This window comes from Carassius gibelio, chromosome A11 (assembly GCF_023724105.1).
Source record: "Carassius gibelio isolate Cgi1373 ecotype wild population from Czech Republic chromosome A11, carGib1.2-hapl.c, whole genome shotgun sequence".
NCBI lineage: Eukaryota > Metazoa > Chordata > Actinopteri > Cypriniformes > Cyprinidae > Carassius > Carassius gibelio.
In genome coordinates, this window is record NC_068381.1 from 25,810,714 (window position 1) to 25,831,925 (window position 21,212).

Consider the following 21,212-nt stretch of genomic DNA (forward strand, 5'->3'; position numbering starts at 1 on the left):
TTCTGGTGAAGGAAGATTTGCTGGATTTTTGAGGAGGGAAGCAAAAAGGAGCATGCATTCCCATACCGGGAGTTGAACCCGGGCCGCCTGGGTGAAAACCAGGAATCCTAACCGCTAGACCATATGGGATTTGGACACTTTAAACTGGCCATGGGCTTCTGGCGCACTTTCCATACATGTGGTCAGCGTGGGCGCAGGACCTTGTAGTGGCCTGTTGCTTTAGTTCTGTGACTGTAACAATGTGATAATAATTTGGCAAAACAAGAATTATGCAAAAGGACGGTTTTCTGAATTATATAGTGTTGTATGCATTCAGGGAATCTGTTTTTTCACTCAACCCGGGGGTTCAGTGTATTTGGGCAGATTCCTGTGATTGCAGAATTGATTCCTCAAACTGGTAATTAAGCTCTTGTCCAAGTGAAAATACTCGTGTCATCCATTTGAAAACACACACGGCAACCTTTATCTAGAGGAAAAACTGGAGTCAACCCCTGGCTGCGTACGAGAAAACCAGGAATCCTAACTGCTAGACCATATGGGAACTGGCCAGCTTTAACTGGCCACAAGCTTGTGGGCCACTTTCCATAAATGTGGCCAGTGTGGGCGTAGGGTTTTGTAGTGGCCTGTTGCTTTTGGTGTGTGACTGTAACAATGTGATAATAATTTGGCAATACAAGAATCATCCGAAGGGACGGTTTACTGAAATATATAGTGTTGCATGCATTCAAGGGACATGTTTGTTGACTCACACATGGTTCAGTTTTTTGGCCAGAATCCTGTGATTGCTGAATTTATACCTCGAACTGGTAATTAAGGTCTTGTCCAGGTGAAAATACTTGTGTCATGCATCTGAAAACACACATGGCAACCGTTATCTAGAGGAAAAACTGCCTATCGTCGGTCTGTCAAGGTACAAAACTGACATGTTGTGAGGTTAATAATGAAAGTGAGACCAATTTTTAATCCGCAAAATTGCTGATTATTCGCTCGTTCAGTTTAATGCAGATTACAAATTATTCTCAATGTCCAGGTGGCAATTAGTGATAAGGCTTCAAAATGGCAAGCCTGTGACATCCAAACCACATGGCATTGCACCCTTCAAAGTAGTAAAGCGGTTACAGAGTAGCGTTGAAATTGTTCTTTCTAGAATCAACTGGCCCACCAGCCTGCATTTTGTGAGACGAGTGGCAATACCAAAGCATGTCCGTGTCTCCCCTAGACATCGGAATGGGTGTGCAGAATGTGCCTTTTTTTGGAAAAAATAGAAGAATGCCTAGAGAGTTGCCTTTTCTTTTGGACTTTGGAGAAAAAAAACACAACAACAAAATAAGCCGGAGAAAAACAAGCACAGAGCGAGCCAGCCAGGAGTCGAACCTAGAATCTTCTGATCCGTAGTCAGACGCGTTATCCATTGCGCCACTGGCCCACCAATAGTAAAGACCCCCGATTGTTACAGACTTGTTGGTTTTCGATGTGACGGTGGCAAGCATTGATGTCTGCTCATTCTCACCTTGTTATCAGGAGAACAGACTACCAGCCCTCCAGCCCACCAGCCCACCAGCCCAGCAGCCCACGAGCCCTCCAGCCCACCATCCCTCCCTGGTGGTCTAGTGGTTAGGATTCGGCGCTCTCACCGCCGCGGCCCGGGTTCGATTCCCGGTCAGGGAAAGCTCTTTTGCCTTCCAATTGTGGACTGCGAATTCAAGCTCTGCTGACAGCTGTGAGAAAGCCAGCTCCAAGCCAAAACATTGGTGGGAACATGAAAAAAACACCTCCTTCGAGCCGGAGTTGAACCAGCGACCTAAGGATGGCCAACAATCCAACCTACAGTCCCCCGCTCTACCAGCTGAGCTATCGAAGGGGCTAAGGGCTAGTCAGAACCTCGACATATCAGGGTTCTGTAGCTCTACTGCTGGCCAAAAAGTCACTTCTGGTGCAGGAAGATTTGCTGGATCAGAACCTCGACATATCAGGGTTCTGTAGCTTTACTGCTGGCCAAAAAGTCACTTCTGGTGCAGGAAGATTTGCTGGATTTTTGAGGAGGGAAGCAAAAAGGAGCATGCATTCCCATACCGGGAGTTGAACCCGGGCCGCCTGGGTGAAAACCAGGAATCCTAACCGCTAGACCATATGGGATTTGGACACTTTAAACTGGCCATGGGCTTCTGGCGCACTTTCCATACATGTGGTCAGCGTGGGCGCAGGACCTTGTAGTGGCCTGTTGCTTTAGTTCTGTGACTGTAACAATGTGATAATAATTTGGCAAAACAAGAATTATGCAAAAGGACGGTTTTCTGAATTATATAGTGTTGTATGCATTCAGGGAATCTGTTTTTTCACTCAACCCGGGGGTTCAGTGTATTTGGGCAGATTCCTGTGATTGCAGAATTGATTCCTCAAACTGGTAATTAAGCTCTTGTCCAAGTGAAAATACTCGTGTCATCCATTTGAAAACACACACGGCAACCTTTATCTAGAGGAAAAACTGGAGTCAACCCCTGGCTGCGTACGAGAAAACCAGGAATCCTAACTGCTAGACCATATGGGAACTGGCCAGCTTTAACTGGCCACAAGCTTGTGGGCCACTTTCCATAAATGTGGCCAGTGTGGGCGCAGGGTTTTGTAGTGGCCTGTTGCTTTTGGTGTGTGACTGTAACAATGTGATAATAATTTGGCAATACAAGAATCATCCGAAGGGACGGTTTACTGAAATATATAGTGTTGTATGCATTCAGGGAATCTGTTTTTTCACTCAACCCGGGGGTTCAGTGTATTTGGGCAGATTCCTGTGATTGCAGAATTGATTCCTCAAACTGGTAATTAAGCTCTTGTCCAAGTGAAAATACTCGTGTCATCCATTTGAAAACACACACGGCAACCTTTATCTAGAGGAAAAACTGGAGTCAACCCCTGGCTGCGTACGAGAAAACCAGGAATCCTAACTGCTAGACCATATGGGAACTGGCCAGCTTTAACTGGCCACAAGCTTGTGGGCCACTTTCCATAAATGTGGCCAGTGTGGGCGCAGGGTTTTGTAGTGGCCTGTTGCTTTTGGTGTGTGACTGTAACAATGTGATAATAATTTGGCAATACAAGAATCATCCGAAGGGACGGTTTACTGAAATATATAGTGTTGCATGCATTCAAGGGACATGTTTGTTGACTCACACATGGTTCAGTTTTTTGGCCAGAATCCTGTGATTGCTGAATTTATACCTCGAACTGGTAATTAAGGTCTTGTCCAGGTGAAAATACTTGTGTCATGCATCTGAAAACACACATGGCAACCGTTATCTAGAGGAAAAACTGCCTATCGTCGGTCTGTCAAGGTACAAAACTGACATGTTGTGAGGTTAATAATGAAAGTGAGACCAATTTTTAATCCGCAAAATTGCTGATTATTCGCTCGTTCAGTTTAATGCAGATTACAAATTATTCTCAATGTCCAGGTGGCAATTAGTGATAAGGCTTCAAAATGGCAAGCCTGTGACATCAAAACCACATGGCATTGCACCCTTCAAAGTAGTAAAGCGGTTACAGAGTAGCGTTGAAATTGTTCTTTCTAGAATCAACTGGCCCACCAGCCTGCATTTTGTGAGACGAGTGGCAATACCAAAGCATGTCCGTGTCTCCCCTAGACATCGGAATGGGTGTGCAGAATGTGCCTTTTTTTGGAAAAAATAGAAGAATGCCTAGAGAGTTGCCTTTTCTTTTGGACTTTGGAGAAAAAAAACACAACAACAAAATAAGCCGGAGAAAAACAAGCACAGAGCGAGCCAGCCAGGAGTAGAACCTAGAATCTTCTGATCCGTAGTCAGACGCGTTATCCATTGCGCCACTGGCCCACCAATAGTAAAGACCCCCGATTTTTACAGACTTGTTGGTTTTCGATGTGACGGTGGCAAGCATTGATGTCTGCTCATTCTCACCTTGTTATCAGGAGAACAGACTACCAGCCCTCCAGCCCACCAGCCCTCCAGCCCTCCAGCCCACCATCCCTCCCTGGTGGTCTAGTGGTAGGATTCGGCGCTCTCACCGCCGCGGCCCGGGTTCGATTCCCGGTCAGGGAAAGCTCTTTTGCCTTCCAATTGTGGACTGCGAATTCAAGCTCTGCTGACAGCTGTGAGAAAGCCAGCTCCAAGCCAAAACATTGGTGGGAACATGAAAAAAACACCTCCTTCGAGCCGGAGTTGAACCAGCGACCTAAGGATGGCCAACACTCCAACCTACAGTCCTCCGCTCTACCAGCTGAGCTATCGAAGGGGCTAAGGGCTAGTCAGAACCTCGACATATCAGGGTTCTGTAGCTCTACTGCTGGCCAAAAAGTCACTTCTGGTGCAGGAAGATTTGCTGGATTTTTGAGGAGGGAAGCAAAAAGGAGCATGTATTCCCATACCGGGAGTTGAACCCGGGCCGCCTGGGTGAAAACCAGGAATCCTAACCGCTAGACCATATGGGATTTGGACACTTTAAACTGGCCATGGGCTTCTGGCGCACTTTCCATACATGTGGTCAGCGTGGGCGCAGGACCTTGTAGTGGCCTGTTGCTTTACTTCTGTGACTGTAACAATGTGATAATAATTTGGCAAAACAAGAATTATGCAAAAGGACGGTTTTCTGAATTATATAGTGTTGTATGCATTCAGGGAATCTGTTTTTTCACTCAACCCGGGGGTTCAGTGTATTTGGGCAGATTCCTGTGATTGCAGAATTGATTCCTCAAACTGGTAATTAAGCTCTTGTCCAAGTGAAAATACTCGTGTCATCCATTTGAAAACACACACGGCAACCTTTATCTAGAGGAAAAACTGGAGTCAACCCCTGGCTGCGTACGAGAAAACCAGGAATCCTAACTGCTAGACCATATGGGAACTGGCCAGCTTTAACTGGCCACAAGCTTGTGGGCCACTTTCCATAAATGTGGCCAGTGTGGGCGCAGGGTTTTGTAGTGGCCTGTTGCTTTTGGTGTGTGACTGTAACAATGTGATAATAATTTGGCAATACAAGAATCATCCGAAGGGACGGTTTACTGAAATATATAGTGTTGCATGCATTCAAGGGACATGTTTGTTGACTCACACATGGTTCAGTTTTTTGGCCAGAATCCTGTGATTGCTGAATTTATACCTCGAACTGGTAATTAAGGTCTTGTCCAGGTGAAAATACTTGTGTCATGCATCTGAAAACACACATGGCAACCGTTATCTAGAGGAAAAACTGCCTATCGTCGGTCTGTCAAGGTACAAAACTGACATGTTGTGAGGTTAATAATGAAAGTGAGACCAATTTTTAATCCGCAAAATTGCTGATTATTCGCTCGTTCAGTTTAATGCAGATTACAAATTATTCTCAATGTCCAGGTGGCAATTAGTGATAAGGCTTCAAAATGGCAAGCCTGTGACATCAAAACCACATGGCATTGCACCCTTCAGAGTAGTAAAGCGGTTACAGAGTAGCGTTGAAATTGTTCTTTCTAGAATCAACTGGCCCACCAGCCTGCATTTTGTGAGACGAGTGGCAATACCAAAGCATGTCCGTGTCTCCCCTAGACATCGGAATGGGTGTGCAGAATGTGCCTTTTTTTGGAAAAAATAGAAGAATGCCTAGAGAGTTGCCTTTTCTTTTGGACTTTGGAGAAAAAAAACACAACAACAAAATAAGCCGGAGAAAAACAAGCACAGAGCGAGCCAGCCAGGAGTCGAACCTAGAATCTTCTGATCCGTAGTCAGACGCGTTATCCATTGCGCCACTGGCCCACCAATAGTAAAGACCCCCGATTGTTACAGACTTGTTGGTTTTCGAAGTGACGGTGGCAAGCATTGATGTCTGCTCATTCTCACCTTGTTATCAGGAGAACAGACTACCAGCCCTTCAGCCCACCAGCCCACCAGCCCTCCAGCCCACCATCCCTCCCTGGTGGTCTAGCGGTTAGGATTCCTGGTTTTCACCCAGGCGGCCCGGGTTCAACTCCCGGTATGGGAATGCATGCTCCTTTTTGCTTCCCTCCTCAAAAATCCAGCAAATCTTCCTGCACCAGAAGTGACTTTTTGGCCAGCAGTAGAGCTACAGAACCCTGATATGTCGAGGTTCTGACTAGCCCTTAGCCCCTTCGATAGCTCAGCTGGTAGAGCGGAGGACTGTAGGTTGGAGTGTTGGCCATCCTTAGGTCGCTGGTTCAACTCCGGCTCGAAGGAGGTGTTTTTTTCATGTTCCCACCAATGTTTTGGCTTGGAGCTGGCTTTCTCACAGCTGTCAGCAGAGCTTGAATTCGCAGTCCACAATTGGAAGGCAAAAGAGCTTTCCCTGACCGGGAATCGAACCCGGGCCGCGGCGGTGAGAGCGCCGAATCCTAACCACTAGACCACCAGGGAGGGATGGTGGGCTGGAGGGCTGGAGGGCTGGTAGTCTGTTCTCCTGATAACAAGGTGAGAATGAGCAGACATCAATGCTTGCCACCGTCACATCGAAAACCAACAAGTCTGTAACAATCGGGGGTCTTTACTTTTGGTGGGCCAGTGGCGCAATGGATAACGCATCTGACTACGGATCAGAAGATTCTAGGTTCGACTCCTGGCTGGCTCGCTCTGTGCATGTTTTTCTCCGGCTTATTTTGTTGTTGTGTTTTTTTTCTCCAAAGTCCAAAAGAAAAGGCAACTCTCTAGGCATTCTTCTATTTTTTCCAAAAAAAGGCACATTCTGCACACCCATTCCGATGTCTAGGGGAGACACGGACATGCTTTGGTATTGCCATTCGTCTCACAAAATGCAGGCTGGTGGGCCAGTTGATTCTAGAATGAACAATTTCATCGCTACTCTGTAACCGCTTTACTACTTTGAAGGGTGCAATGCCATGTGGTTTTGATGTCACAGGCTTGCCATTTTGAAGCCTTATCACTAATTGCCACCTGGACATTGAGAATAATTTGTAATCTGCATTAAACTGAACGAGCGAATAATCAGCATATTAAAAATTGGTCTCACTTTCATTATTAACCTCACAACATGTCAGTTTTGTACCTTGACAGACCGACGATAGGCAGTTTTTCCTCTAGATAACGGTTGCCATGTGTGTTTTCAGATGCATGACACAAGTATTTTCACCTGGACAATACCTTAATTACCAGTTCGAGGTATAAATTCAGCAATCACAGGATTCTGGCCAAAAAACTGAACCATGTGTGAGTCAACAAACATGTCCCTTGAATGCATGCAACACTATATATTTCAGTAAACCGTCCCTTCGGATGATTCTTGTATTGCCAAATTATTATCACATTGTTACAGTCACACACCAAAAGCAACAGGCCACTACAAAACCCTGCGCCCACACTGGCCACATTTATGGAAAGTGGCCCACAAGCTTGTGGCCAGTTAAAGCTGGCCAGTTCCCATATGGTCTAGCAGTTAGGATTCCTGGTTTTCTCGTACGCAGCCAGGGGTTGACTCCAGTTTTTCCTCTAGATAAAGGTTGCCGTGTGTGTTTTCAAATGGATGACACGAGTATTTTCACTTGGACAAGAGCTTAATTACCAGTTTGAGGAATCAATTCTGCAATCACAGGAATCTGCCCAAATACACTGAACCCCCGGGTTGAGTGAAAAAACAGATTCCCTGAATGCATACAACACTATATAATTCAGAAAACCGTCCTTTTGCATAATTCTTGTTTTGCCAAATTATTATCACATTGTTACAGTCACAGAACTAAAGCAACAGGCCACTACAAGGTCCTGCGCCCACGCTGACCACATGTATGGAAAGTGCGCCAGAAGCCCATGGCCAGTTTAAAGTGTCCAAATCCCATATGGTCTAGCGGTTAGGATTCCTGGTTTTCACCCAGGCAGCCCGGGTTCAACTCCCGGTATGGGAATGCATGCTCCTTTTTGCTTCCCTCCTCAAAAATCCAGCAAATCTTCCTGCACCAGAAGTGACTTTTTGGCCAGCAGTAGAGCTACAGAACCCTGATATATTGAGGTTCTGATCCAGCAAATCTTCCTGCACCAGAAGTGACTTTTTGGCCAGCAGTAGAGCTACAGAACCCTGATATGTCGAGGTTCTGACTAGCCCTTAGCCCCTTCGATAGCTCAGCTGGTAGAGCGGAGGACTGTAGGTTGGAGTGTTGGCCATCCTTAGGTCGCTGGTTCAACTCCGGCTCGAAGGAGGTGTTTTTTTCATGTTCCCACCAATGTTTTGGCTTGGAGATGGCTTTCTCACAGCTGTCAGCAGAGCTTGAATTCGCAGTCCACAATTGGAAGGCAAAAGAGCTTTCCCTGACCGGGAATCGAACCCGGGCCGCGGCGGTGAGAGCGCCGAATCCTAACCACTAGACCACCAGGGAGGGATGGTGGGCTGGAGGGCTCGTGGGCTGGAGGGCTCGTGGGCTGGTGGGCAGGAGGGCTGGAGGGCTCGTGGCCTGGTGGGCTGGTGGGCAGGAGGGCTGGAGGGCTCGTGGCCTGGTGGGCTGGAGGGCTGGTGGGCTGGTGGGCTGGAGGGCTGGTGGGCTGGTGGGCTGGAGGGCTGGTAGTCTGTTCTCCTGATAACAAGGTGAGAATGAGCAGACATCAATGCTTGCCACCGTCACATCGAAAACCAACAAGTCTGTAACAATCGGGGCTCTTTACTATTGGTGGGCCAGTGGCGCAATGGATAACGCGTCTGACTATGGATCAGAAGATTCTAGGTTCGACTCCTGGCTGGCTCGCTCTGTGCTTGTTTTTCTCCGGCTTATTTTGTTGTTGTGTTTTTTTTCTCCAAAGTCCAAAAGAAAAGGCAACTCTCTAGGCATTCTTCTATTTTTTCCAAAAAAGGCACATTCTGCACACCCATTCCGATGTCTAGGGGAGACACGGACATGCTTTGGTATTGCCATTCGTCTCACAAAATGCAGGCTGGTGGGCCAGTTGATTCTAGAAAGAACAATTTCATCGCTACTCTGTAACCGCTTTACTACTTTGAAGGGTGCAATGCCATGTGGTTTTGATGTCACAGGCTTGCCATTTTGAAGCCTTATCACTAATTGCCACCTGGACATTGAGAATAATTTGTAATCTGCATTAAACTGAACGAGCGAATAATCAGCATATTAAAAATTGGTCTCACTTTCATTATTAACCTCACAACATGTCAGTTTTGAACCTTGACAGACCGACAATAGGCAGTTTTTCCTCTAGATAACGGTTGCCATGTGTGTTTTCAGATGCATGACAAAAGTATTTTCACCTGGACAAGACCTTAATTACCAGTTCGAGGTATAAATTCAGCAATCACAGGATTCTGGCCAAAAAACTGAACCATGTGTGAGTCAACAAACATGTCCCTTGAATGCATGCAACACTATATATTTCAGTAAACCGTCCCTTCGGATGATTCTTGTATTGCCAAATTATTATCACATTGTTACAGTCACACACCAAAAGCAACAGGCCACTACAAAACCCTGCGCCCACACTGGCCACATTTATGGAAAGTGGCCCACAAGCTTGTGGCCAGTTAAAGCTGGCCAGTTCCCATATGGTCTAGCAGTTAGGATTCCTGGTTTTCTTGTACGCAGCCAGGGGTTGACTCCAGTTTTTCCTCTAGATAAAGGTTGCTGTGTGTGTTTTCAAATGGATGACACGAGTATTTTCACTTGGACAAGAGCTTAATTACCAGTTTGAGGAATCAATTCTGCAATCACAGGAATCTGCCCAAATACACTGAACCCCCGGGTTGAGTGAAAAAACAGATTCCCTGAATGCATACAACACTATATAATTCAGAAAACCGTCCTTTTGGATAATTCTTGTTTTGCCAAATTATTATCACATTGTTACAGTCACAGAACTAAAGCAACAGGCCACTACAAGGTCCTGCGCCCACGCTGACCACATGTATGGAAAGTGCGCCAGAAGCCCATGGCCAGTTTAAAGTGTCCAGATCCCATATGGTCTAGCGGTTAGGATTCCTGGTTTTCACCCAGGCGGCCTGGGTTCAACTCCCGGTATGGGAATGCATGCTCCTTTTTGCTTCCCTCCTCAAAAATCCAGCAAATCTTCCTGCACCAGAAGTGACTTTTTGGCCAGCAGTAGAGCTACAGAACCCTGATATGTCGAGGTTCTGACTAGCCCTTAGCCCCTTCGATAGCTCAGCTGGTAGAGCGGAGGACTGTAGGTTGGAGTGTTGGTCATCCTTAGGTCGCTGGTTCAACTCCAGCTCGAAGGAGGTGTTTTTTTCATGTTCCCACCAATGTTTTGGCTTGGAGCTGGCTTTCTCACAGCTGTCAGCAGAGCTTGAATTCGCAGTCCACAATTGGAAGGCAAAAGAGCTTTCCCTGACCTGGAATCGAACACGGGCCGCGGCGGTGAGAGCGCCGAATCCTAACCACTAGACCACCAGGGAGGGATGGTGGGCTGGAGGGCTCGTGGGCTGCTGGGCTGGTGGGCTGGAGGGCTGGAGGGCTGGAGGGCTGGTAGTCTGTTCTCCTGATAACAAGGTGAGAATGAGCAGACATCAATGCTTGCCACCGTCACATCGAAAACCAACAAGTCTGTAACAATCGGGGGTCTTTACTTTTGGTGGGCCAGTGGCGCAATGGATAACGCATCTGACTACGGATCAGAAGATTCTAGGTTCGACTCCTGGCTGGCTCGCTCTGTGCATGTTTTTCTCCGGCTTATTTTGTTGTTGTGTTTTTTTTCTCCAAAGTCCAAAAGAAAAGGCAACTCTCTAGGCATTCTTCTATTTTTTCCAAAAAAGGCACATTCTGCACACCCATTCCGATGTCTAGGGGAGACACGGACATGCTTTGGTATTGCCATTCGTCTCACAAAATGCAGGCTGGTGGGCCAGTTGATTCTAGAATGAACAATTTCATCGCTACTCTGTAACCGCTTTACTACTTTGAAGGGTGCAATGCCATGTGGTTTTGATGTCACAGGCTTGCCATTTTGAAGCCTTATCACTAATTGCCACCTGGACATTGAGAATAATTTGTAATCTGCATTAAACTGAACGAGCGAATAATCAGCATATTAAAAATTGGTCTCACTTTCATTATTAACCTCACAACATGTCAGTTTTGTACCTTGACAGACCGACGATAGGCAGTTTTTCCTCTAGATAACGGTTGCCATGTGTGTTTTCAGATGCATGACACAAGTATTTTCACCTGGACAATACCTTAATTACCAGTTCGAGGTATAAATTCAGCAATCACAGGATTCTGGCCAAAAAACTGAACCATGTGTGAGTCAACAAACATGTCCCTTGAATGCATGCAACACTATATATTTCAGTAAACCGTCCCTTCGGATGATTCTTGTATTGCCAAATTATTATCACATTGTTACAGTCACACACCAAAAGCAACAGGCCACTACAAAACCCTGCGCCCACACTGGCCACATTTATGGAAAGTGGCCCACAAGCTTGTGGCCAGTTAAAGCTGGCCAGTTCCCATATGGTCTAGCAGTTAGGATTCCTGGTTTTCTCGTACGCAGCCAGGGGTTGACTCCAGTTTTTCCTCTAGATAAAGGTTGCCGTGTGTGTTTTCAAATGGATGACACGAGTATTTTCACTTGGACAAGAGCTTAATTACCAGTTTGAGGAATCAATTCTGCAATCACAGGAATCTGCCCAAATACACTGAACCCCCGGGTTGAGTGAAAAAACAGATTCCCTGAATGCATACAACACTATATAATTCAGAAAACCGTCCTTTTGCATAATTCTTGTTTTGCCAAATTATTATCACATTGTTACAGTCACAGAACTAAAGCAACAGGCCACTACAAGGTCCTGCGCCCACGCTGACCACATGTATGGAAAGTGCGCCAGAAGCCCATGGCCAGTTTAAAGTGTCCAAATCCCATATGGTCTAGCGGTTAGGATTCCTGGTTTTCACCCAGGCAGCCCGGGTTCAACTCCCGGTATGGGAATGCATGCTCCTTTTTGCTTCCCTCCTCAAAAATCCAGCAAATCTTCCTGCACCAGAAGTGACTTTTTGGCCAGCAGTAGAGCTACAGAACCCTGATATATTGAGGTTCTGATCCAGCAAATCTTCCTGCACCAGAAGTGACTTTTTGGCCAGCAGTAGAGCTACAGAACCCTGATATGTCGAGGTTCTGACTAGCCCTTAGCCCCTTCGATAGCTCAGCTGGTAGAGCGGAGGACTGTAGGTTGGAGTGTTGGCCATCCTTAGGTCGCTGGTTCAACTCCGGCTCGAAGGAGGTGTTTTTTTCACTGTTCCCACCAATGTTTTGGCTTGGAGATGGCTTTCTCACAGCTGTCAGCAGAGCTTGAATTCGCAGTCCACAATTGGAAGGCAAAAGAGCTTTCCCTGACCGGGAATCGAACCCGGGCCGCGGCGGTGAGAGCGCCGAATCCTAACCACTAGACCACCAGGGAGGGATGGTGGGCTGGAGGGCTCGTGGGCTGGAGGGCTCGTGGGCTGGTGGGCAGGAGGGCTGGAGGGCTCGTGGCCTGGTGGGCTGGAGGGCTGGTGGGCTGGTGGGCTGGAGGGCTGGTAGTCTGTTCTCCTGATAACAAGGTGAGAATGAGCAGACATCAATGCTTGCCACCGTCACATCGAAAACCAACAAGTCTGTAACAATCGGGGCTCTTTACTATTGGTGGGCCAGTGGCGCAATGGATAACGCGTCTGACTATGGATCAGAAGATTCTAGGTTCGACTCCTGGCTGGCTCGCTCTGTGCTTGTTTTTCTCCGGCTTATTTTGTTGTTGTGTTTTTTTTCTCCAAAGTCCAAAAGAAAAGGCAACTCTCTAGGCATTCTTCTATTTTTTCCAAAAAAAGGCACATTCTGCACACCCATTCCGATGTCTAGGGGAGACACGGACATGCTTTGGTATTGCCATTCGTCTCACAAAATGCAGGCTGGTGGGCCAGTTGATTCTAGAAAGAACAATTTCATCGCTACTCTGTAACCGCTTTACTACTTTGAAGGGTGCAATGCCATGTGGTTTTGATGTCACAGGCTTGCCATTTTGAAGCCTTATCACTAATTGCCACCTGGACATTGAGAATAATTTGTAATCTGCATTAAACTGAACGAGCGAATAATCAGCATATTAAAAATTGGTCTCACTTTCATTATTAACCTCACAACATGTCAGTTTTGAACCTTGACAGACCGACAATAGGCAGTTTTTCCTCTAGATAACGGTTGCCATGTGTGTTTTCAGATGCATGACAAAAGTATTTTCACCTGGACAAGACCTTAATTACCAGTTCGAGGTATAAATTCAGCAATCACAGGATTCTGGCCAAAAAACTGAACCATGTGTGAGTCAACAAACATGTCCCTTGAATGCATGCAACACTATATATTTCAGTAAACCGTCCCTTCGGATGATTCTTGTATTGCCAAATTATTATCACATTGTTACAGTCACACACCAAAAGCAACAGGCCACTACAAAACCCTGCGCCCACACTGGCCACATTTATGGAAAGTGGCCCACAAGCTTGTGGCCAGTTAAAGCTGGCCAGTTCCCATATGGTCTAGCAGTTAGGATTCCTGGTTTTCTTGTACGCAGCCAGGGGTTGACTCCAGTTTTTCCTCTAGATAAAGGTTGCTGTGTGTGTTTTCAAATGGATGACACGAGTATTTTCACTTGGACAAGAGCTTAATTACCAGTTTGAGGAATCAATTCTGCAATCACAGGAATCTGCCCAAATACACTGAACCCCCGGGTTGAGTGAAAAAACAGATTCCCTGAATGCATACAACACTATATAATTCAGAAAACCGTCCTTTTGGATAATTCTTGTTTTGCCAAATTATTATCACATTGTTACAGTCACAGAACTAAAGCAACAGGCCACTACAAGGTCCTGCGCCCACGCTGACCACATGTATGGAAAGTGCGCCAGAAGCCCATGGCCAGTTTAAAGTGTCCAGATCCCATATGGTCTAGCGGTTAGGATTCCTGGTTTTCACCCAGGCGGCCTGGGTTCAACTCCCGGTATGGGAATGCATGCTCCTTTTTGCTTCCCTCCTCAAAAATCCAGCAAATCTTCCTGCACCAGAAGTGACTTTTTGGCCAGCAGTAGAGCTACAGAACCCTGATATGTCGAGGTTCTGACTAGCCCTTAGCCCCTTCGATAGCTCAGCTGGTAGAGCGGAGGACTGTAGGTTGGAGTGTTGGTCATCCTTAGGTCGCTGGTTCAACTCCAGCTCGAAGGAGGTGTTTTTTTCATGTTCCCACCAATGTTTTGGCTTGGAGCTGGCTTTCTCACAGCTGTCAGCAGAGCTTGAATTCGCAGTCCACAATTGGAAGGCAAAAGAGCTTTCCCTGACCGGGAATCGAACACGGGCCGCGGCGGTGAGAGCGCCGAATCCTAACCACTAGACCACCAGGGAGGGATGGTGGGCTGGAGGGCTCGTGGGCTGCTGGGCTGGTGGGCTGGAGGGCTGGAGGGCTGGAGGGCTGGTAGTCTGTTCTCCTGATAACAAGGTGAGAATGAGCAGACATCAATGCTTGCCACCGTCACATCGAAAACCAACAAGTCTGTAACAATCGGGGGTCTTTACTTTTGGTGGGCCAGTGGCACAATGGATAACGTATCTGACTACGGATCAGAAGATTCTAGGTTCGACTCCTGGCTGGCTCGCTCTGTGCTTGTTTTTCTCCGGCTTATTTTGTTGTTGTGTTTTTTTCTATAAAGTCCAAAAGAAAAGGCAACTCTCTAGGCATTCTTCTATTTTTTCCAAAAAAAGGCACATTCTGCACACCCATTCCGATGTCTAGGGGAGACACGGACATGCTTTGGTATTGCCATTCGTCTCACAAAATGCAGGCTGGTGGGCCAGTTGATTCTAGAATGAACAATTTCATCGCTACTCTGTAACCGCTTTACTACTTTGAAGGGTGCAATGCCATGTGGTTTTGATGTCACAGGCTTGCCATTTTGAAGCCTTATCACTAATTGCCACCTGGACATTGAGAATAATTTGTAATCTGCATTAAACTGAACGAGCGAATAATCAGCATATTAAAAATTGGTCTCACTTTCATTATTAACCTCACAACATGTCAGTTTTGTACCTTGACAGACCGACGATAGGCAGTTTTTCCTCTAGATAACGGTTGCCATGTGTGTTTTCAGATGCATGACACAAGTATTTTCACCTGGACAAGACCTTAATTACCAGTTCGAGGTATAAATTCAGCAATCACAGGATTCTGGCCAAAAAACTGAACCATGTGTGAGTCAACAAACATGTCCCTTGAATGCATGCAACACTATATATTTCAGTAAACCGTCCCTTCGGATGATTCTTGTATTGCCAAATTATTATCACATTGTTACAGTCACACACCAAAAGCAACAGGCCACTACAAAACCCTGCGCCCACACTGGCCACATTTATGGAAAGTGGCCCACAAGCTTGTGGCCAGTTAAAGCTGGCCAGTTCCCATATGGTCTAGCAGTTAGGATTCCTGGTTTTCTCGTACGCAGCCAGGGGTTGACTCCAGTTTTTCCTCTAGATAAAGGTTGCCGTGTGTGTTTTCAAATGGATGACACGAGTATTTTCACTTGGACAAGAGCTTAATTACCAGTTTGAGGATGTATGGAAAGTGCCCCAGAAGCCCATGGCCAGTTTAAAGTGTCCAGATCCCATATGGTCTAGCGGTTAGGATTCCTGGTTTTCACCCAGGCGGCCCGGGTTCAACTCCCGGTATCGGAATGCAGGCTCCTTTTTGCTTCCCTCCTCAAAAATCCAGCAAATCTTCCTGCACCAGAAGTGACTTTTTGGCCAGCAGTAGAGCTACAGAACCCTGATATGTCGAGGTTCTGACTAGCCCTTAGCCCCTTCGATAGCTCAGCTGGTAGAGCGGAGGACTGTAGGTTGGAGTGTTGGCCATCCTTAGGTCGCTGGTTCAACTCCGGCTCGAAGGAGGTGTTTTTTTCATGTTCCCACCAATGTTTTGGCTTGGAGCTGGCTTTCTCACAGCTGTCAGCAGAGCTTGAATTCGCAGTCCACAATTGGAAGGCAAAAGAGCTTTCCCTGACCGGGAATCGAACCCGGGCCGCGGCGGTGAGAGCGCCGAATCCTAACCACTAGACCACCAGGGAGGGATGGTGGGCTGGAGGGCTCGTGGGCTGGAGGGCTCGTGGGCTGGTGGGCAGGAGGGCTGGAGGGCTCGTGGCCTGGTGGGCTGGAGGGCTGGTGGGCTGGTGGGCTGGTGGGCTGGTGGGCTGGAGGGCTGGTAGTCTGTTCTCCTGATAACAAGGTGAGAATGAGCAGACATCAATGCTTGCCACCGTCACATCGAAAACCAACAAGTCTGTAACAATCGGGGCTCTTTACTATTGGTGGGCCAGTGGCGCAATGGATAACGCGTCTGACTATGGATCAGAAGATTCTAGGTTCGACTCCTGGCTGGCTCGCTCTGTGCTTGTTTTTCTCCGGCTTATTTTGTTGTTGTGTTTTTTTTCTATAAAGTCCAAAAGAAAAGGCAACTCTCTAGGCATTCTTCTATTTTTTCCAAAAAAAGGCACATTCTGCACACCCATTCCGATGTCTAGGGGAGACACGGACATGCTTTGGTATTGCCATTCGTCTCACAAAATGCAGGCTGGTGGGCCAGTTGATTCTAGAATGAACAATTTCATCGCTACTCTGTAACCGCTTTACTACTTTGAAGGGTGCAATGCCATGTGGTTTTGATGTCACAGGCTTGCCATTTTGAAGCCTTATCACTAATTGCCACCTGGACATTGAGAATAATTTGTAATCTGCATTAAACTGAACGAGCGAATAATCAGCATATTAAAAATTGGTCTCACTTTCATTATTAACCTCACAACATGTCAGTTTTGTACCTTGACAGACCGACGATAGGCAGTTTTTCCTCTAGATAACGGTTGCCATGTGTGTTTTCAGATGCATGACACAAGTATTTTAACCTGGACAAGACCTTAATTACCAGTTCGAGGTATAAATTCAGCAATCACAGGATTCTGGCCAAAAAACTGAACCATGTGTGAGTCAACAAACATGTCCCTTGAATGCATGCAACACTATATATTTCAGTAAACCGTCCCTTCGGATGATTCTTGTATTGCCAAATTATTATCACATTGTTACAGTCACACACCAAAAGCAACAGGCCACTACAAAACCCTGCGCCCACACTGGCCACATTTATGGAAAGTGGCCCACAAGCTTGTGGCCAGTTAAAGCTGGCCAGTTCCCATATGGTCTAGCAGTTAGGATTCCTGGTTTTCTCGTACGCAGCCAGGGGTTGACTCCAGTTTTTCCTCTAGATAAAGGTTGCCGTGTGTGTTTTCAAATGGATGACACGAGTATTTTCACTTGGACAAGAGCTTAATTACCAGTTTGAGGAATCAATTCTGCAATCACAGGAATCTGCCCAAATACACTGAACCCCCGGGTTGAGTGAAAAAACAGATTCCCTGAATGCATACAACACTATATAATTCAGAAAACCGTCCTTTTGCATAATTCTTGTTTTGCCAAATTATTATCACATTGTTACAGTCACAGAACTAAAGCAACAGGCCACTACAAGGTCCTGCGCCCACGCTGACCACATGTATGGAAAGTGCGCCAGAAGCCCATGGCCAGTTTAAAGTGTCCAAATCCCATATGGTCTAGCGGTTAGGATTCCTGGTTTTCACCCAGGCAGCCCGGGTTCAACTCCCGGTATGGGAATGCATGCTCCTTTTTGCTTCCCTCCTCAAAAATCCAGCAAATCTTCCTGCACCAGAAGTGACTTTTTGGCCAGCAGTAGAGCTACAGAACCCTGATATATTGAGGTTCTGATCCAGCAAATCTTCCTGCACCAGAAGTGACTTTTTGGCCAGCAGTAGAGCTACAGAACCCTGATATGTCGAGGTTCTGACTAGCCCTTAGCCCCTTCGATAGCTCAGCTGGTAGAGCGGAGGACTGTAGGTTGGAGTGTTGGCCATCCTTAGGTCGCTGGTTCAACTCCGGCTCGAAGGAGGTGTTTTTTTCATGTTCCCACCAATGTTTTGGCTTGGAGATGGCTTTCTCACAGCTGTCAGCAGAGCTTGAATTCGCAGTCCACAATTGGAAGGCAAAAGAGCTTTCCCTGACCGGGAATCGAACCCGGGCCGCGGCGGTGAGAGCGCCGAATCCTAACCACTAGACCACCAGGGAGGGATGGTGGGCTGGAGGGCTCGTGGGCTGGAGGGCTCGTGGGCTGGTGGGCAGGAGGGCTGGAGGGCTCGTGGCCTGGTGGGCTGGAGGGCTGGTGGGCTGGTGGGCTGGAGGGCTGGTAGTCTGTTCTCCTGATAACAAGGTGAGAATGAGCAGACATCAATGCTTGCCACCGTCACATCGAAAACCAACAAGTCTGTAACAATCGGGGCTCTTTACTATTGGTGGGCCAGTGGCGCAATGGATAACGCGTCTGACTATGGATCAGAAGATTCTAGGTTCGACTCCTGGCTGGCTCGCTCTGTGCTTGTTTTTCTCCGGCTTATTTTGTTGTTGTGTTTTTTTTCTCCAAAGTCCAAAAGAAAAGGCAACTCTCTAGGCATTCTTCTATTTTTTCCAAAAAAAGGCACATTCTGCACACCCATTCCGATGTCTAGGGGAGACACGGACATGCTTTGGTATTGCCATTCGTCTCACAAAATGCAGGCTGGTGGGCCAGTTGATTCTAGAAAGAACAATTTCATCGCTACTCTGTAACCGCTTTACTACTTTGAAGGGTGCAATGCCATGTGGTTTTGATGTCACAGGCTTGCCATTTTGAAGCCTTATCACTAATTGCCACCTGGACATTGAGAATAATTTGTAATCTGCATTAAACTGAACGAGCGAATAATCAGCATATTAAAAATTGGTCTCACTTTCATTATTAACCTCACAACATGTCAGTTTTGAACCTTGACAGACCGACAATAGGCAGTTTTTCCTCTAGATAACGGTTGCCATGTGTGTTTTCAGATGCATGACAAAAGTATTTTCACCTGGACAAGACCTTAATTACCAGTTCGAGGTATAAATTCAGCAATCACAGGATTCTGGCCAAAAAACTGAACCATGTGTGAGTCAACAAACATGTCCCTTGAATGCATGCAACACTATATATTTCAGTAAACCGTCCCTTCGGATGATTCTTGTATTGCCAAATTATTATCACATTGTTACAGTCACACACCAAAAGCAACAGGCCACTACAAAACCCTGCGCCCACACTGGCCACATTTATGGAAAGTGGCCCACAAGCTTGTGGCCAGTTAAAGCTGGCCAGTTCCCATATGGTCTAGCAGTTAGGATTCCTGGTTTTCTTGTACGCAGCCAGGGGTTGACTCCAGTTTCCTCTAGATAAAGGTTGCTGTGTGTGTTTTCAAATGGATGACACGAGTATTTTCACTTGGACAAGAGCTTAATTACCAGTTTGAGGAATCAATTCTGCAATCACAGGAATCTGCCCAAATACACTGAACCCCCGGGTTGAGTGAAAAAACAGATTCCCTGAATGCATACAACACTATATAATTCAGAAAACCGTCCTTTTGGATAATTCTTGTTTTGCCAAATTATTATCACATTGTTACAGTCACAGAACTAAAGCAACAGGCCACTACAAGGTCCTGCGCCCACGCTGACCACATGTATGGAAAGTGCGCCAGAAGCCCATGGCCAGTTTAAAGTGTCCAGATCCCATATGGTCTAGCGGTTAGGATTCCTGGTTTTCACCCAGGCGGCCTGGGTTCAACTCCCGGTATGGGAATGCATGCTCCTTTTTGCTTCCCTCCTCAAAAATCCAGCAAATCTTCCTGCACCAGAAGTGACTTTTTGGCCAGCAGTAGAGCTACAGAACCCTGATATGTCGAGGTTCTGACTAGCCCTTAGCCCCTTCGATAGCTCAGCTGGTAGAGCGGAGGACTGTAGGTTGGAGTGTTGGTCATCCTTAGGTCGCTGGTTCAACTCCAGCTCGAAGGAGGTGTTTTTTTCATGTTCCCACCAATGTTTTGGCTTGGAGCTGGCTTTCTCACAGCTGTCAGCAGAGCTTGAATTCGCAGTCCACAATTGGAAGGCAAAAGAGCTTTCCCTGACCGGGAATCGAACCCGGGCCGCGGCGGTGAGAGCGCCGAATCCTAACCACTAGACCACCAGGGAGGGATGGTGGGCTGGAGGGCTCGTGGGCTGCTGGGCTGGTGGGCTGGAGGGCTGGAGGGCTGGAGGGCTGGTAGTCTGTTCTCCTGATAACAAGGTGAGAATGAGCAGACATCAATGCTTGCCACCGTCACATCGAAAACCAACAAGTCTGTAACAATCGGGGGTCTTTACTTTTGGTGGGCCAGTGGCACAATGGATAACGTATCTGACTACGGATCAGAAGATTCTAGGTTCGACTCCTGGCTGGCTCGCTCTGTGCTTGTTTTTCTCCGGCTTATTTTGTTGTTGTGTTTTTTTTCTATAAAGTCCAAAAGAAAAGGCAACTCTCTAGGCATTCTTCTATTTTTTCCAAAAAAAGGCACATTCTGCACACCCATTCCGATGTCTAGGGGAGACACGGACATGCTTTGGTATTGCCATTCGTCTCACAAAATGCAGGCTGGTGGGCCAGTTGATTCTAGAATGAACAATTTCATCGCTACTCTGTAACCGCTTTACTACTTTGAAGGGTGCAATGCCATGTGGTTTTGATGTCACAGGCTTGCCATTTTGAAGCCTTATCACTAATTGCCACCTGGACATTGAGAATAATTTGTAATCTGCATTAAACTGAACGAGCGAATAATCAGCATATTAAAAATTGGTCTCACTTTCATTATTAACCTCACAACATGTCAGTTTTGTACCTTGACAGACCGACGATAGGCAGTTTTTCCTCTAGATAACGGTTGCCATGTGTGTTTTCAGATGCATGACACAAGTATTTTCACCTGGACAAGACCTTAATTACCAGTTCGAGGTATAAATTCAGCAATCACAGGATTCTGGCCAAAAAACTGAACCATGTGTGAGTCAACAAACATGTCCCTTGAATGCATGCAACACTATATATTTCAGTAAACCGTCCCTTCGGATGATTCTTGTATTGCCAAATTATTATCACATTGTTACAGTCACACACCAAAAGCAACAGGCCACTACAAAACCCTGCGCCCACACTGGCCACATTTATGGAAAGTGGCCCACAAGCTTGTGGCCAGTTAAAGCTGGCCAGTTCCCATATGGTCTAGCAGTTAGGATTCCTGGTTT

General features: G+C 46.7%; 19 non-coding genes across 19 annotated transcripts; 7 read left to right on the top strand and 12 right to left on the bottom strand.

Moving 5' to 3' along the window:
- Nucleotides 1–57: 57 nt before the first annotated feature.
- Nucleotides 58–129, bottom strand: trnae-uuc (transfer RNA glutamic acid (anticodon UUC)). Its single transcript has one exon. It is a non-coding gene; the product is annotated as a tRNA-Glu (tRNA).
- A 1,224-nt stretch (nucleotides 130–1,353) lies between these two features.
- On the bottom strand, nucleotides 1,354–1,426 carry trnar-acg (transfer RNA arginine (anticodon ACG)). Its single transcript has one exon. It is a non-coding gene; the product is annotated as a tRNA-Arg (tRNA).
- Nucleotides 1,427–2,064: 638 nt separating this feature from the next.
- trnae-uuc (transfer RNA glutamic acid (anticodon UUC)) lies at nucleotides 2,065–2,136 on the bottom strand. Its single transcript has one exon. It is a non-coding gene; the product is annotated as a tRNA-Glu (tRNA).
- Nucleotides 2,137–4,175: 2,039 nt separating this feature from the next.
- Nucleotides 4,176–4,263, bottom strand: trnay-gua (transfer RNA tyrosine (anticodon GUA)). Its single transcript is given in 2 exon segments — nucleotides 4,176–4,211; nucleotides 4,227–4,263. It is a non-coding gene; the product is annotated as a tRNA-Tyr (tRNA).
- A 124-nt stretch (nucleotides 4,264–4,387) lies between these two features.
- On the bottom strand, nucleotides 4,388–4,459 carry trnae-uuc (transfer RNA glutamic acid (anticodon UUC)). The gene has a single exon. It is a non-coding gene; the product is annotated as a tRNA-Glu (tRNA).
- A 1,224-nt stretch (nucleotides 4,460–5,683) lies between these two features.
- Nucleotides 5,684–5,756, bottom strand: trnar-acg (transfer RNA arginine (anticodon ACG)). Its single transcript has one exon. It is a non-coding gene; the product is annotated as a tRNA-Arg (tRNA).
- Nucleotides 5,757–6,299: 543 nt separating this feature from the next.
- Nucleotides 6,300–6,371, bottom strand: trnae-cuc (transfer RNA glutamic acid (anticodon CUC)). Its single transcript has one exon. It is a non-coding gene; the product is annotated as a tRNA-Glu (tRNA).
- Nucleotides 6,372–8,266: 1,895 nt separating this feature from the next.
- trnae-cuc (transfer RNA glutamic acid (anticodon CUC)) lies at nucleotides 8,267–8,338 on the bottom strand. The gene has a single exon. It is a non-coding gene; the product is annotated as a tRNA-Glu (tRNA).
- Nucleotides 8,339–8,628: 290 nt separating this feature from the next.
- On the top strand, nucleotides 8,629–8,701 carry trnah-aug (transfer RNA histidin (anticodon AUG)). The gene has a single exon. It is a non-coding gene; the product is annotated as a tRNA-His (tRNA).
- Nucleotides 8,702–10,112: 1,411 nt separating this feature from the next.
- Nucleotides 10,113–10,200, top strand: trnay-gua (transfer RNA tyrosine (anticodon GUA)). Its single transcript is given in 2 exon segments — nucleotides 10,113–10,149; nucleotides 10,165–10,200. It is a non-coding gene; the product is annotated as a tRNA-Tyr (tRNA).
- Nucleotides 10,201–12,312: 2,112 nt separating this feature from the next.
- trnae-cuc (transfer RNA glutamic acid (anticodon CUC)) lies at nucleotides 12,313–12,384 on the bottom strand. Its single transcript has one exon. It is a non-coding gene; the product is annotated as a tRNA-Glu (tRNA).
- Nucleotides 12,385–12,610: 226 nt separating this feature from the next.
- Nucleotides 12,611–12,683, top strand: trnah-aug (transfer RNA histidin (anticodon AUG)). The gene has a single exon. It is a non-coding gene; the product is annotated as a tRNA-His (tRNA).
- Nucleotides 12,684–14,095: 1,412 nt separating this feature from the next.
- trnay-gua (transfer RNA tyrosine (anticodon GUA)) lies at nucleotides 14,096–14,183 on the top strand. The gene is given in 2 exon segments: nucleotides 14,096–14,132; nucleotides 14,148–14,183. It is a non-coding gene; the product is annotated as a tRNA-Tyr (tRNA).
- A 1,823-nt stretch (nucleotides 14,184–16,006) lies between these two features.
- trnae-cuc (transfer RNA glutamic acid (anticodon CUC)) lies at nucleotides 16,007–16,078 on the bottom strand. The gene has a single exon. It is a non-coding gene; the product is annotated as a tRNA-Glu (tRNA).
- A 242-nt stretch (nucleotides 16,079–16,320) lies between these two features.
- trnah-aug (transfer RNA histidin (anticodon AUG)) lies at nucleotides 16,321–16,393 on the top strand. The gene has a single exon. It is a non-coding gene; the product is annotated as a tRNA-His (tRNA).
- Nucleotides 16,394–18,077: 1,684 nt separating this feature from the next.
- On the bottom strand, nucleotides 18,078–18,149 carry trnae-cuc (transfer RNA glutamic acid (anticodon CUC)). Its single transcript has one exon. It is a non-coding gene; the product is annotated as a tRNA-Glu (tRNA).
- Nucleotides 18,150–18,375: 226 nt separating this feature from the next.
- Nucleotides 18,376–18,448, top strand: trnah-aug (transfer RNA histidin (anticodon AUG)). Its single transcript has one exon. It is a non-coding gene; the product is annotated as a tRNA-His (tRNA).
- A 1,410-nt stretch (nucleotides 18,449–19,858) lies between these two features.
- On the top strand, nucleotides 19,859–19,946 carry trnay-gua (transfer RNA tyrosine (anticodon GUA)). The gene is given in 2 exon segments: nucleotides 19,859–19,895; nucleotides 19,911–19,946. It is a non-coding gene; the product is annotated as a tRNA-Tyr (tRNA).
- A 105-nt stretch (nucleotides 19,947–20,051) lies between these two features.
- trnae-cuc (transfer RNA glutamic acid (anticodon CUC)) lies at nucleotides 20,052–20,123 on the bottom strand. The gene has a single exon. It is a non-coding gene; the product is annotated as a tRNA-Glu (tRNA).
- Between the last annotated feature and the right edge of the window lie 1,089 nt (nucleotides 20,124–21,212).